Source organism: Gymnoscopelus microlampas (genome assembly GCF_963454915.1).
Source record: "Gymnoscopelus microlampas genome assembly, chromosome: 18".
NCBI classification, from domain to species: Eukaryota; Metazoa; Chordata; class Actinopteri; order Myctophiformes; family Myctophidae; genus Gymnoscopelus; species Gymnoscopelus microlampas.
Window position 1 is genome coordinate 36,665,446 of NC_139955.1, and position 16,349 is coordinate 36,681,794.

Here is a 16,349-nt window from a genome sequence, read left to right on the forward strand (position 1 = left end):
ACTGATGGGATGTTTTAATATCTTTTGGATTTAGCACAAATTGACTGCCGCCACCCACAGGAAGGCCAATTACAACTCAAACAAAGAGTTGTGATAAAAGGTGTGATGCAGAAAGAACGGATTGTATCACGTTTCTTAAATTCTAGATTCAAAATTGCATCGGTTGCTTACAGGTCATGAAAGCGTTTGTCCATTAAAAGTCGGAGATGGATTTCTCTCCAGGCCACAGAGCAGAGAGGTGTCACAGTTTTCATGATGATGAAAGTGATAATTCAACACCTTTCTTCAAGTGCCAGAATAAACACCAAACACAAACCCTGCAGCCCTTTGACACCCCCGTGATCTTCTGTAGCGTAATTTGCTTCATTAAACTGAGTCTTTGGCCATACACACCTCAGCTACTCCGCTATAGCTCTATCCAAATGAACTTGTTGTGGCACACCAATCAATCACTACCTCCTCAATATACCATGTCATATTTCACAGTCGCCATGCTATCCAGGAAAGCAATTGCCAGTTTTCCCGTTTTTTTTTGTTGCTTTCTTTTCTTTTTTAATCGCTTGACAAAGTCTCACTTCGATTTCTCCCTCGCCGAGGAACCGAGTCATGATGGTTGACACCCACACGTCTGTCCTGTCTACAGCCGGCTCCATGCTTGGCTGTACTTCCCTGTCACTCTCTACTGCGGGCCCACATCCATCTTGTCACAGTCGGCGGGCAGCGACACAGATTAACAGTCCCGCCCACATGACGGGTGAGAGCTCAGAGAGAAAAGGAAAGGGAGAAAGGAAGAAAGAAAGGAATGGAACACTGCAAGCTCCTCTCTCCTCTACTCTTACACCTGATATGTAATAGCACACACGCACACATTCAGACTCTGTCACGCACGCGCACACACACACACACACACACACACACACACACACACACACACACACACACACACACACACACACACACACACACGTGCGTGCGCGCGCGCGCACACAGGTCAAATATGGCTTATTATCCTCTGTGATTCGATTATCCACCTCCTGCCTTGCTGCAGCTCCAAGTCTTTCATTACAGAGGAAGAGGAGGTGGGGTGGAAGTGGGCTGGGGGATGTGTGACAACATGAAGGGGCAGTCATGGAAACGGACTTGGCTGGAGGAAGGATCTGAGAATCTCATCCTCCCTCCCTCTCTCTCTCTCTGTCTTGTCTCTCCATCTATTTTCTCCAGGTTCATCTCCACACGCTTCAGTGAAGGTGTGGAGGAAGTGTGTAGTCCAGCACAGCTAGCTTGTAAGGCACTCCGTTTCCCAGGACTCACTTGGCTGCTTAGCAGACCGTAGTGGAACCCTGACACATGCTGTCATGATGCACTATTGTATTTTCTCTCTGCCAAACAATGCCGGGAGAAGCGGCAGTCGCCCCGCAAATGACCCCCTGTTGTCTTGTGGTTCACGACCAGACACGTGGCTGAAGTGCCTTATTGTGGTTTATTAGCTGTTGTGTCGTATTTATGAGCGTGTTAATTAACAGACCGTTGTTGAGATTGCAGCAGTATAGTTCCAGAGGCTCTGCTCTGTGAGATGAACGTGAGAAGAACTTCTATTCATTGTGAAATAGCTGAGCACATAACTGTGTACAATACATACCGCGATAAAAAAAAAAGTCATTTGAACATTGATGTTTAGTAGTCCACCGGTGGAAAAATGTAAATAGAAGTTTGAGGGGATAATTCTGCATCATCTCCACAGAGTTCTTTTTGAATTGACATACTGGAGGAAGTAGATGAATAGAAATGCGGATTACGACGCTGCAAATCTTCACCAAGTTTTATACATTCATTTTCGTAAATCTCACCTTTAGAGGAAAGCTACTTGGTGGGGGATTTTCTCAATTTCTTGCTTGGTGGGACAGGTGTATTTACTTAGATAATTGTATTCCTCATCCAATTTATAATGCGATTAAATTTTAATACAATTCTTGAGTTTGAAGAATGGCAGATGGGTGAAAATTATCTCGGCAGCAGTATTGCAATATCATTCTCCTTATGTTGCAACTTTTCTAAGGAAAAGTCCCGTTAAAATAGAAGGGAAGCGACACTGATAGGGAGAATACCGTTTTTTTTTTTTAAAGGATGCATTGAAAGTGGTGTTTCCACAAATAAATCACTTGAAGTAAAAGATAGAAATAGGTGGAGTTTTTTTCTCCGCTTTGGCAATCATTGCTCTGTCCTGGCTGGGGCTTTGTTTAGCTAGTCACACAGCTCTCTGGGGGGAACATTGACTGGCACGGTCAAAGCAGAACTCTGCTGAATGAGCTTCCAGTCCACCAATATCCCAGTATGTGTGAGCCACAGAATCAGACAAACAGAGCTGACCGTAAGTCATAGTCAAAGAGTAATTACCTCTGCACCACCATGCAGGAGCAGGAGCCCAATTGACTCCTCTAGGTGAATGACAACAGGTAAAAGGCCAGTGATTAGCCTTGGGGTCCCAGAGGCCTTGCTAGATTTACAGGCGGAGGCAATGTTCCATATAGGGCAATGGATACGCTTAACTTATTACGTTATGCACGTATTACGTGTCTCATTATGTTCAGCACCACTATCATTTAGCTCATCAGGAGCTGGTGAATGCAGATAAATTAAGATATTTGTCTTTTTCAATCTGTTGTTTTTCGTATAAAGGGCTGGTTTCCAAATATCCATATTTTTTCCTGCTTTGAGAATTCTGTATCATTTCATATCTGAATGCATGTTAATTCCACAAGGCACTGTACAATGTAATCAGTGGAATCAGTGAAAATGTCTTCGGTTGCAGTATATCACTATTACAATTTGCAAATGTAAGTAAGTACTAGTAATTAATTAATCATGAGCTATGATAAGCACATAATATTATGTTTATACCTCAGTCATCCTCAGTTGTCAAAGGTTACATTTTTCATTTTGGATACCAACACAAAGTGAGACTACGCATTGCAGTTTAGAGAATTTTAATTGGAATATAAAAGCAGAACAGAGGACCCATCTGGATCTTCTGCCTTTAGTGAAGAATTTTAAATGTCTGTTGCCAAAAAGCTGCTGCAGTGGGAGGTGAATGGTGAATGAATTTTTTTTGAACCTGCAGGCTTTAGGAAAGAAGAAAAAAAAATAAGTTGTACAGGGAGCTCTCACAATGGGGCTTCGTCGGCAGTAGGAAGTGGTTCCTAAGCAACTATTGGCGAGTCGCTGTGGGTTATAGCAGCAGACCATTATAGACTGAATCATTACAAGAGTTCTCTACTCCATTTTCATAAAGGCTTTTCTGTCCTGTGAAGTAAGTACATATTAGCAACTATGTTGGCTCAGTTCTGTTCAGATCTCGCAACCAGCAGGGCATATTGACTTAGATGTATGAATCAGATATTTAAGAGAATTCCCTTTGGATTCTACTGAGCTCCTTTTTACATTAAAAAAGTAATGGTTTTGCACTCCCTGCAGGAAAAAGGTCAAAACAGCAGGCAATGTCAAAAATAATAGTTGCTTAACTGGTTGAGATATTCTTTCAACTGCCAGGAACAAAGTCAAATAATAGCTTAATTTGAAGAGCAGCATGGGCGTAAATAAATAATCAATCAGCAGATAAAACTAGGATGTGTCTTGCTTCCAATTAGGCAAATAGATGTCAGCTTTACCTGTGGCTCCCTGTTTGAAAACAGTGGGTTTAATTTAATTTGAAACAGCAGGAAATGTGAGTGAAGGAAAAATACTGGATCTTGACAAGTAAGATATGAGCACAAGTTATCTGATTGGCAATTTCATACTGCAAATAAAATATAGACCCACATGCGAAGAAATCCTCCGCTCGTTTTTGATGTAAATTGCTTCAACGTCATCTGTGAGAACTTGCTGAAGTAAACTTGACATGAGACAAATAGATGAAAAATATTCAATATACTGTACGGGCATGCATTATTGAACTGTGGGACAAAACAGCCCCGTGCTGCACATTTATTATCATGATTTTTCCTCTACAGCTTGAAAAAGGAATTATATAGGCTATGGAGTACTTGAATGGACCTTTACTCTCTAAGAGTCATTATTGAAAGTGGGCCCCTAAATTATTTTAATGTAGCCATTTTTTCTGGTGCTTTCATTAAAGGGAGACTTGGACTGCGCACAACTATATCTTAATTACCTGAAGAGGGATAATTCACTTTATCACTTTTAATTTGATATGCGGTTTATAAATGAGTAATGGTTTTTGGGTATTTTATAATTTGTGTTCAGTTTCAACCCAAGGAATGGAAAGGTAAGGTAGTATATTTAAGGCCGACCTTGGTAAAGGAAGCCAAAGTGGAAATGGGTAAGAAAGGGAACATTGTTTAGCAACAGTAATAAAGTAAAGTCCTGTGGAACTCAAGCTTTTCTGCTCACCTGCATCTATTTTGTCATAAACTACCATCAAGCACTCTAGCCCACACATAGGAGACATACATGTGTGGATCGGAAGCATTTAATCTGTGTTGATGTGTGAGGATAGCGACCATTATGCTTTGGCACAACAGGTTTAAAGACAGGGCAATCATTTTTAAATGCTGGAAATTGAAATAATGTGATGAACAGCGCCGATACAGTAACTGATTAAATATGTTATATACGTTTTTGGAAATCGGTATTTGAATAGCTAAATCCGGCGAGCCACACTGACTCCTCCATCAACACCCGGCACTGCTGAAGTGCTCTTGAGAAAGGCATTAACGGACACATACAGTACACACAAACACGGGGCAGGGGCGAAAACATAATCTCCGCCTCCTAGCCTAAAAATAGTTGATTGAATTTTGGTTACTCTACTTTTAATTGTATTGTAACAAACACTAAGATGGAATGGGGAATGTTTTAAAACATATTTAACCTATTAAGACCTGAAAAAACGTTTTCTAAATCCTAACAGTTTTTCAAAAATAATGTAAAATTTTTTTTCTCACTTTTTTCCAAAAATAGCAGATCTACAAGCTCATAGCGCGGCACTCTGTGCCGCGCTATGAGCTTGTATATCTGCTATTTTTGAATAGCCAAAGAATTCTAAAATGACACAGATGCGTTCCAGGTCTTAATGGGTTAATTAATAGACTTTTTTCAGCTTTTGGATGGACTTTCAGTTGAGAGCTTTTGAGTGACCTTCCTTCATTTTCATGAAAGCCGCATGCAGGAACAGATATCTTTAATCAAAATTATTATTTAAAAAAAGTGGAAGTTTCACCTGACTAATTTAATAAAGGCCTGAGGTGTTTGAACCGCCCCGAAGGCTGTGTTCATTCTTGGCGGCCATCAAATTATATCTCTCTACGTATTAACACAGCTTATTTCCTGTGGTCGTGCACCACACGTCGCATGGCGGCAGCACACCGCTAGTTGGATTCACATTTGCAAATTTAATCAAACAGAAAAAAAACTGATTAACATAGATTATATGCAAATGAATGGGAAATGGACAAAGCATAACACTTCAGCATTTCCTCATTGAAATAATCTAATGCATCAATTTAACTGCTTAAAAGGGATGTAAGTGATATATTTTGGTTACAGTTCAATTACAATACATTCTGATGAACATTATACTGTTTGGGTTGCCTGTCTGTTTCTTTTTATTTACTATTCTTTTTACTATTTGTACATTTACTTAATTTTGCTCTTTCCACCCACCTTGGTGGTGGGTGGGATGGTTGGGGAAATAATATGTCGAATACAGTACAATGTATGTATCTATGTTTACTGTCTGTTACACATGGAATATACAAAGAAAGCATTTGAAAAACACTATTGGCATTAAATAACTCTGGACACACTGGAGTTTTACTGCTATAGAATGTTTGTGTTGCTGGATAACAATTATCCAATCAGGAGAGAGAACTCTCAGAACAGAATAGACCTAAATTCCTAAATTGGAATTGGAACACTCTACAATTGAAGCTATCTCGAGTTCTCTCTCCTGATTGGAGAAAAGTGGTAGCCTGACACTCAGCCTGAATTTTCATTTCGTTTCACTCCATTATTCAGTCTGAAAGCCCTCTCAATGCAGCCGATTTCTGAGATGGGGGCGTGGCCAAAGTTTTTTTTTCAAAGACTCTTTGGCGATTGGTTCATACTGGATTATCCCGATCACGATTTGTTGTACAGATTTTCAACCGAGAAACACCCGCCTTCGACAGCGTCACCAGACGCTGAATGCGAGGCAAACGATTCAGGGGGTGGAGCCAGGCTAGAAAAGTGGTATCCCGACCTGAAAATTATTTTTTACTAAAGAGCTGGAGAGACCCCTGTTACTGAACAAACACTGTACTACAGCAACAATTAATCTTCTGTGGGTTTTCTTTTTTTTACAAAAACATACAGTATCAGTTACACCCCCTTTAAGCCCTATCCTATACTTTGTTGTACGGAATTGTCGTGTGGTGAAAATAGCCAATCTACAAGGTCTTTAATTGTCTTTTTTTTTATTTTTTTTACGATTTTCGCCTATAATGTCATGCCCAAAATAGGGGCACCAGGGTTAATGTGGTTAATCAACCTATATGAACCCTCTCTTCTAAATGTGCTTGATTTACAGTAGATAGAATGCAGGCTTATAATTGCTGTGCTGTGATTAGCTGGACATTTGTGATTACTAAATTGAAACTTCTTCCCACTATTTCCAAAATTCCTCACTGCATAAGGCAAAGGACATATATAAAAACAACAATTAAAGTCAATCTGGAATTTCTATTATTTCAATAGTTACTTCGTATACTGTACATATGTAATTTTTTTGGATAACTGGCTGCTCAATATACTATAGCTGCTTGATACTAGTTTTTCATGAAAAAATAAAACGTAATTAGAATTAAAGCTATGGTGAAATGAGTTTAATCTGAACTTCAGTCCTGGGAGAATTACATGAGATTGGATAATTGGTGTCATAGCAGCAACGGCAGTGAGGGTGAAACACAGAAGAGCTACAGAAACAAGAATCAAAACTAGATTAGAATACAAATGAAGTTAAAATAAAATAAAAAATAGTTTAGTTGCTGGCCCTATAGATCTGTACTGGGACTCTGAATGACTGAAAAAAAAATAGCAGATCTACAAGCTCGTAGCGCGGCACTCGGTGACCCGCTATGAGCTTGTATATCTGCTATTTTTGAATAGTCAAAGAAATCTTAAAATTTCAGAGATGCGTTCCCGGTCTTAATGGGTTAACAAAGTTCAGCAATGAACAGTACATCCTAGTAGCCCGCATGTGCAAGTGAGCCAGAGCCAGTGTAGGAGTCAGGAGTAAAAAAATCGATTCTAATAATGGCATGAACTCCATTCCCATTGTATTAGCTATCAGTAGTAAGTTGTGTGCAGTTTGAGAATAAAGTGGCGCAAATCACAATGCAGTGTTCAATGTTGAAGTGGCACTATACAGGCAGCTTGTGTGTAAATTGTGCATGCCGTAGGCAAGGTCAGGTTTATACAGTAGCATATTTCAACAACAAGGCAATTCCAGATGCTAGTGTGTGGTGACAATATTCATACTTCTCATTTGACCAAATGGAAATGATGATCTCTAGACCCTTCAACAACAACTGCAAAAGTGCTTCACATGGACAATATTGGTGAAACTAAGAGATTTGCTTGTTTTTACATACATTTTCTACTACACCCCAACTTTCACACTCTTTTTAAAATGTACTTTAACTTTTCCTTCGCCAGGCACTTTTGGCCAGAGGTGTTTCTGTTGGAAAAAGTTTTTGCCGGTTTTGGCCATTGCATTTGCAGCAGTCACAGTGCATCACTGCCTCCACATTATTTGAACCAGTTCCTCTGTAAACGCAAATATACTGCTACTCAGAATTTGTACTTTTTTCCCTCGCAAAGAAATGTGAAGTGTGAGGGAAGATAGCGAACCAAATTCTCATAATTTACTACAACTTTGATTCCATGGTACAACATTGATTACGATTTTATTATTGCAAAGTTAACACATAGAAATCTTAATGATAAAATAAGCATCTGGGATTCTACTTTTTTGTTGTTGTTTGCATTGCTTTCAGGGGAGTCATATTAAAGTAAAAATGACCTACTGTAATTATCAGTGGCCTAAAAAAGTACATTTTATAATCTGGGGTAAGGACAAAGACAAACATGACAGCACCTTCACATGTAACGCGAAGCTTTACCAATACAGTACCTGTTATTGCATCAGTTAGCAGTCAAACAACCTGGCTTGTGATACTGTAGCTTTTCCTCAAAGTTGACTTTCTGCTCTTAGGCTGAGATGAATTAAAATGACTGATTGGGCACGCTGAAGTTGATTGAGCACGGTGCTGTCGAAAATTCTGACTGATTTCCCCGTTATGGTACCTCTCCCTCCCTCCTGACTCCCCTACCCTGTGCATTTCTAGCAGTCAGGTTCAAAGATGCTCTTCAAATCTATGACCATTGTCCAGAGGTCATTGTGGACGTTAGCTCATCACGCAGAGCGCTGCACACTTTGGGAGGCAGTCCGAAGCCTCCAGCCTCCCACATCAACATTCTTTCCTGCCCTTAGGCCAACAAACCAGATTTTTCATGTCAGCTGGCATGCACCTTCAACTCATAAGTAGCTGTTTGACTTTCACAAGTCTCACATCATCCAGGCATACACACTGTCAGGCAAGGTTGCCATATCCTTGGTCCATAATTATATGCCAGTTATAAGTGTCCACTCGCGCATGCAGATGGGCTGCGCTCCTTAAAACCCAGGTAGTAGCCACAGCTACTATTTGTCATTCCCCATGGAAAACATAATTAATTAATTATTACTAATTTTGTTAATTTGGGGGATTTGGTTTTCGGGAATGATTCATATTATAGCAAATGTCAGATGAAGTTAAGTGTGCATGAATGTGACTTAGAAGCATACATAAGCATTCTGTCTTTCTGTATTCGGGAAATAGTTCTCTGTGCCATTTCACCAGATAAGGAAGTTAACAAAGTAATGTGGGAAAAGACATTAGCTTCTTCGCTAATAGCCAATATTTAGAATAAACAAATGGACGGCCCCTCAAAATGCTGACTGTTTGTAGAAAATCCTGACTGGAGCTCATTACTGTCAAACCGGTTCATCTGCAGTACCAACGATTGTCAATCGTTAACTTAATACAGTACCTAACAATGACAGGTATTTCAGAAGAGACATTTTTGCAATGTGCGTATGCCTGACCAGCTGGGCTGCAGATGGAGCGCATAGGAGACGGCTTGGTGCCGCCTTAGGATTTACACACAGGATTTGTTTGGGGGGGATTGGGGGGAGCAATCCATGCCTCTGCTTTTGATACCCTCCCGGACATTCATTTTGATCACAGATTCTGGACTGACTGAATTAAATACATGCATTTCCTTGAAATGCAGACTCTCATATTATGTTTGATACTTACCAACAACATCTACATCAACCAGCTAGCAGCAGCACCACCACCCGGGTCGGCCAGCCTATTAACCATCTCGGCATCCCGGGCCACATCTTAAAGGCATGTGCCGACCAGCTGGCGAGGTATTTTTGCAGACATTTTCAACCTCTCCCACTCCCCAGGCTGTGGTCCCTGCAGGCTTCAAAATGTCCACCATTGTGCACCATCCCCAAGAAATCCAAGGTAACATTGGAGACCTGTGCTACTAATATGGTACAAGGAGAACAACAACCGCTCCCTCAACGTCAACAAGACCAAGGATTTGATCGCAGACTTCAGAAAGCAGAGGAAAGAGCACGCGCCTATCTTCATCGATGGAGTTGCGGTGGAAAGGGTCGGCCAGTTCAAGTTCCTTGGTGTACACATCGAGGAGGAGCTCAAATGGGACACGCACCACCCGTCTGAGGAAAAAATCTCAGCAGCGACTACAGTTGGCCAATATTGGTTTTGTTGATCAGGAGTGGGCCCCCCCGCATTCTCAGGCTGTACTCACAGCTCCATTGAAAGCGTCCTGTCAGGCTGTGTCCACTGCCTGGTACGGAAACTGCACCGCTGGCGAACAGAACCTATACAATCGAGCTTCCCTCCCTCCCGGAGCTGTATGAGAAGCGGTGTGTATAGTCAAAGCTCACCGTATCATCAAGGTCATGCACCACCCCAGCCACAACCTGTTCACACCCCTACTACGACGGCGGCCAGGCAAGGACCACCAGAATTTTGAACCGGCTACCATCAGACTGCTGAACAAGGCCTGATCACCGCCTATCACCAGGCCCGGCCTGTCAACTGGAACCTTTTACTCAAAACTAGGGTTGTCCGATATTGGCTTTTTTACCGATAACCGATATACCGATATTGTCCAACTCTTAATTACCGATACCGATATCAACCGATACCGATATATGCGGGGATTATTGTGATTAGGGTAAGCTCAAATTTCATATCACACACACCATATACAGTAAGAACTCCTGTAACTTATTTATAAAGCAAAAAAAAAAACGATACCGATATTTTCCCGATATCAATTTTTATGCTAATATCGGCCGATAATATCGGGAGGCCGATAAAATCGGACATCCCTACTCAAAACGGATTGTTTTTAACCCCCCCCCCCACCCTTCATATGAATATGTTCCTCTGTACAGACTTCACTTTCCCTGTGGACCTGCCAATTCTTTTGTACCTATTAAATTTCTGCTCTGTGTTTTTTTTTGCACCTTATGTCTAATCACACACCTGCCGCTATGGACCTTCCAATGTGTTACCACTTTCACACCTTCTTGCTTAACCTCATGCTCTGCTGGTCTTATGCTAGGTGTATATATATGTAGATATCTTGATATTTTTTACATCTCTTTAACGTGTTAATTTAATTCTCCCTGCACTCCCTCTACCTGCCCCCACACTTTCTTCTCCCTTTCTGGAAAACAACAAAAAATGTATGCCTGTAAACCAAGTGATGTGACAATAAAGTTGATTCTTCATTCTTGATTTACACAATGTTAACATTTAAATGTTAAATAAAAATAAAGAAATAAAGAAATGGCTGAAATAGCAGATACACGAGCTCACAGCGTATTGTGACACGTTGTGGGCTATTTTTGCTATTTGTTGTACGATGACATAAGTGCTTACAAAACACACACACACGCACACACACACACACACACACACACGCACGCACGCACGCACGCACGCACGCACACACACACACACACACACACACACACACACACACACACACACACACACACACACACACACACACACACACACACACACACACACACACACACACACACACACACACACACACACACACACACACACACACACACACACCTTTTCAATATATGATATGAAAAGTGCAAAAATGAAAGCATATTGTATGTCACGTCAAGCTAGCTGTTGAGTATAGAAATTGAAAGGGCTTTTGATATCTGGCTTTTGTCAATGGCAACCTTGAATGTTGACAGAGCAATAGGGCTTTTTAATTGTATCTCTGTATCTTTTCATAATTATACCGGGGCTTCGCGGCTTCTGCATTCCGCAGTGCCATTCATTGTAAATGTGTTGGCAAAAGATGGATTGAGGGAGTGAGCATAATGGTTGCTGTCGGATGGAGGAAGCCTTGTATCTCCAAAACTGTTACTTTTAACCCATTGAGAGCTGAAGCCGATTCTACATGTCTCCTAAATCCCAACAGTTTTCTGAAAAACGTATGTTTTTTTGGACCCCCAGAAGCAAAGATTTGAGTTAAAAATGTTCGCTTTAAAAATATATATATTCAAAGATTTGCACACATTTTCTCAATTTTTCAAAAATAGCAGATCTACAAGCTCGTAGCGCGGCACTCGGTGCCGCGCTATGAGCTTGTATGTCTGCTATTTTTGAATAGCCCAAAGTGTAAAATAATGCTTTTTAGCTCAAATCTAAAAATGGCACAGTTCCAGGTCTTAATGGAATATTTAGATAGGTACGTCATTCACTGCTGCTGTGTGCTTATACTGTACAGTATATATTGTGTTCTGATATTATGAGTTCGATATCCAGGATTCAAAGAGGATTTTATTTCAGGTTGAGATGTTTGAATTAATATCCCTTCTGTGCAGTCAAATAATATAGTCTATATCAACTGACAAACATGTGAATTACAGTCAGAGCACAATATTGTATTTTCACAGCTCAGAATTATTTCTGCTAGTGTAAACATAAGCAAATTTCAAGCGGGGCGTGATGGCATGTGATTGACTTTGTGTGTTTGATGAGGATGCAGGCAATATTGTCTTTGCTCATTAGAAGCACCAGTGGCCAGCTGCTAAGACAGCTGTAGCATACATTAACACCTGCAAGAGGTGGAACAGGGCGCATCATTGTACACAAAGTGATACATCTTGTTTGTCAGGGTTGGGTTTCATACTCTAATTCGGCTTTTTTTTCACAGAGTGCCGCGCTATGAGCTTGTAGATCTGCTATTTTTGAAAAAACGTGAAAATGTGTACAAATCTTTGAATATATATATATTTAAAGCGAACATTTGTAACTCAAATCGTTGCTTCTCGGGGTCCCTGGAACAAGATATTTTGAGATGGGGGTCTGCGGCCAAATGCATATCATTTTGGGGGTCCTTGACATGAAAAGGTTTGAGAACCACTGACAGCAACATAGTTTTTTTCAAAAAACTGTTAGGATTTAGAAGACATTTTGTAGAATTGGTCTCAGGTCTTAATGGGTTAAGTATGTTATTTAATGACTGTTTTGGCAAGTTATAAAACGTTTCACTTTTTTTTGGTACATGAACAAAATGCAAACAAAGTGGATTATCACAATGTATAACATTAGAAAACCTGACTGAAAAAACTAAAGCCAACTTCCTGTTGATTTTACTACCTGGGACTTGAAGATCCGGATCCAGATCCACGGATCCAGTCCGTATCTTCTTCCTAATTCAAATAGCAAAATCAACAGGACGTTGATATCTTTTTTAAATAAATAGGTAAATAAATGCAGTCTGGTTTTGTAATGTCATAAATTGTCATTGCTTTGTTTGCATTTATCTATGTGCTAAAAGCGAGACTCTTTCACCTGGAAATGCAATGGGCAAGGCTATTTTGTATTATTCATCTTTAATCAACAGAGCAGCTATTGAAGATATTTTGTCAGCATTTGGAGTCACATTATGGCAAGGCAATTACACAACCCAAATCTCTGCCAAAGTGTAATTTTCCTTAATTGTGTGAGATGATCAATGGCTCACAGTCACACCAATTAGGATTTTGTCTTTAGACACTGGTTGATGGTCTTCATAGGCTGGGAATGAATTGACAACTGAAAAACAACACACATTTTGTTGAAAACCAGTTGTTCTATTTCTACTAATAATGTATTTCTGTAAGCAGAAAAGGGGATTACCGCTAAACCATTGCAAACATGGTAAAGACATGTGCTCAGGTTTTGAGATTGTGCATTGCTCTGTGCATTTGCCTTGGCGGTAGTGTTAAGACAGAGCAGACCAAAAGGCAATTTCAGTCCACACAGCGTAGATCCAGTCGGAGCACTTCTCAATGGAGCAGCCCTGCATACAAGGCTCAAACTGGTTAAGCTCTCTACAAAACACTCATTACCAAGTTCAGCACGGTCAGCAGATTTGAGAACTTTTTTGCAGTGTTGTTGGCAGCCTGCTCAACTGTGACTTACTGTACACTGTATACTCATAGCAGTATTGCTTATACCATTTACTCCTCTGCATAGCACCTACCTGACTTACTTCAAACCCTCTTATTACTGCAGTCACAATATACAAGGACCAGGCATTGGGGCTCCTTTTGACAATAGCATACCATCTACAATCTGCAACTCCAGCCCACAAATGCTGCTGTGGGCTGGAGTATGTGCCCCAGATTTTTACTCTTTTCTTTTTTTGCCCCTCTGTTTCCAGCTCTCTACTGCTGCAACAGTTGCTGTAGGTTAATCAATATTGAGCATGGCCTATTTCTCGCCTAAAATGTATAGATCGTTTACAGACAAGCTGTCAGAGCCAGACACGAGTATCTGTGTTTTTATTCTCCCCGCTTGTCAGCTCTTCTGCTGGACATGGCTGCTACTGGGGCTTGAGCCGTCTGGAGCAGCTAGGTTATTATAGTTTGCGTGTTATTAGTTTTTATTTTTATTTTGTTTTGAGTATTTTTTTTCAATATCAGTGTCATTTTGATTCGTTTTAAAGTGTGTTTGCTAGTTTAGTGAAATTGTAATTTTTTCAAAATGCTTTTTATTGTAAATATGGATTAGTCAGGGGCAAGATTTACAAGGTCGGAAAAATTGCAAAAAAGGCTCACAATGCGTTGCAATGCATCACGTTGTGAGCTATATATATATTTTTTTTTACTAACTTTGCAGATTAACAAAGACTAAAACTAAGGACAGTTTGTTTAGCCATCAACATTTTTATTTTGCCTATTTGAATCACACCAGTTCCAGTTCCTGAGTGTACCGACAGTCAGTGTGGGTTGACCGGTCAGAGTCCCGTTCACTCTCTCTCTCACTATTGGCTGCGTGTCGAGTGGTCCGAGGCAGGAGGGGAGGGGTCAAAGTTGAATTTCGTTGAACTTTGAGAGAAGCAGCAGACGGTGGAGACTTGGCGGAATGCCTTCCCCGACCTTCAGCCTGCTGGGCAAAAATGTATTGGAGTGGTTTTCTTTTTTTGTGTGCCAATTCTTTCCACTTTTCTCCCCATCTTGTCACTGATGACCACTACTGGTTGGACCACATGGCTCCTCATGGCTACTTTTCACCTGCTAGAGAGAAGCTTCACCGGGAGGTCATAGTTCATGCAGAGGAACACCTTACAAAGATCGCCCTCCTCCTGGCATCCATCTCTCATCGCCAGTTGTGTTGGTTATTATACGTTTAAAAATAATTCTCCATATTTTTGCCTTTTTATATGAATGTTAAAAAATGATATCCTCGATTATTTGATCAATTGAAAAAGTAATTAATAGAATAATCAGTAAGAAAATAATCGATAGTTGCAACCCTACATCCAAGTATGGCAGTGTACCACTCACCTCTCTGTTCCAGCCCCCATATTGTACTGTATGTCAGGAGAATGTGGTACATACGTAACCCATTATCTTCAGGTGTAGAATACTCTGGAACAGGTGTATGTTATATCAATCATGGCCATCCATCTGCTTTTCTGGGTCATGCTGGGAGTGACTGGGATGAGGACACGCTTTCCACAAACCCCTATAAACCCTCTATAAATGGGAAAGTAATATGGAACAGACCTGGGCCTGCCCCGAACAGGTCACCTTGGAAGATGCGGGGTCATCTTCAAACTCTGCGTGCGTATCGCAGGGGACCCGAGGGAGTGCGGTGCCAGGCCAGGCGTAAAGTGGGTTGGATCAGCGGTTGTCCAGAAGCGCTAATCCGATCGCACGGATTGGCGGAGCTTTGCGTCACGTTTGGGCCGCTGCAATATTACAGTAGTAGCATGCACATTAGAACTTTATTAGAACTCCAAATATGGAGATCCCCGTATCTCCATATTTAGTCAAGTTGTCACATTGTAGTGGTGGGTACCGCACTGGGTTCTCTGTCAACGGTACGTGTGCCCTGCACTAAGTACAACAAGTACAACGGGTATTGCATAAACCGGTGCATTCCCAACCCGCATCGTTCCTGAGTAGGCAGGTGCCTTATTTATAAATACCCTGTTGATTGTAATATCTAACGTTATTGTCTTCGCCAGGCCGAAAGGCATGCACCCTGTCCGTCCGTCCGTCCGTGTGTCCATCTGTCTGTGAGGAGCTAATCTCCGGCATCGTTGGCCCGGTCGCTGCGAAACTGTGCACACACACTCCCTGGATGCCAATTCGGAACCTCTGCCCTAATTTTTTATATGGGCCTGTTATATCGCCACCAGGAGGCTGATTTGTGCTAAACCCATTTTTTTATATTACTCCTACAGATTTTATCCAAACATCACGCAAATCAGTACACAGTATCTCTATAGTCATGTGATCAACACGGATCTGTCCGATTTTCCATATATCATCCTGATTGGCTAAGGTTGGCTTCCAAAGTTTGCAGGATTGGTCCGTTTTGAACAAAATGCCTCAAATCATGAACGCAGCTTGCGATTTCCGTGAAATTTCACACGCACATTCCCACTAGGCCGAGGAAGAAATGCCACCCTTTTCACATTGGCCTGTTATTGCGCCACCAGCAGGTCTAATTTAGCAAAACACATTTTGGAACAAAATGCCTCAAATCATGAATGCAGTGTCCGATTGCCGTGAACGACCTAAAAATAAATGGCACCCTTTTCACATTGGCCTATCATAGCGCCACCAGGAGGCCACAATAACGTACCTGACCTGGCGGAGACCTGTGCTC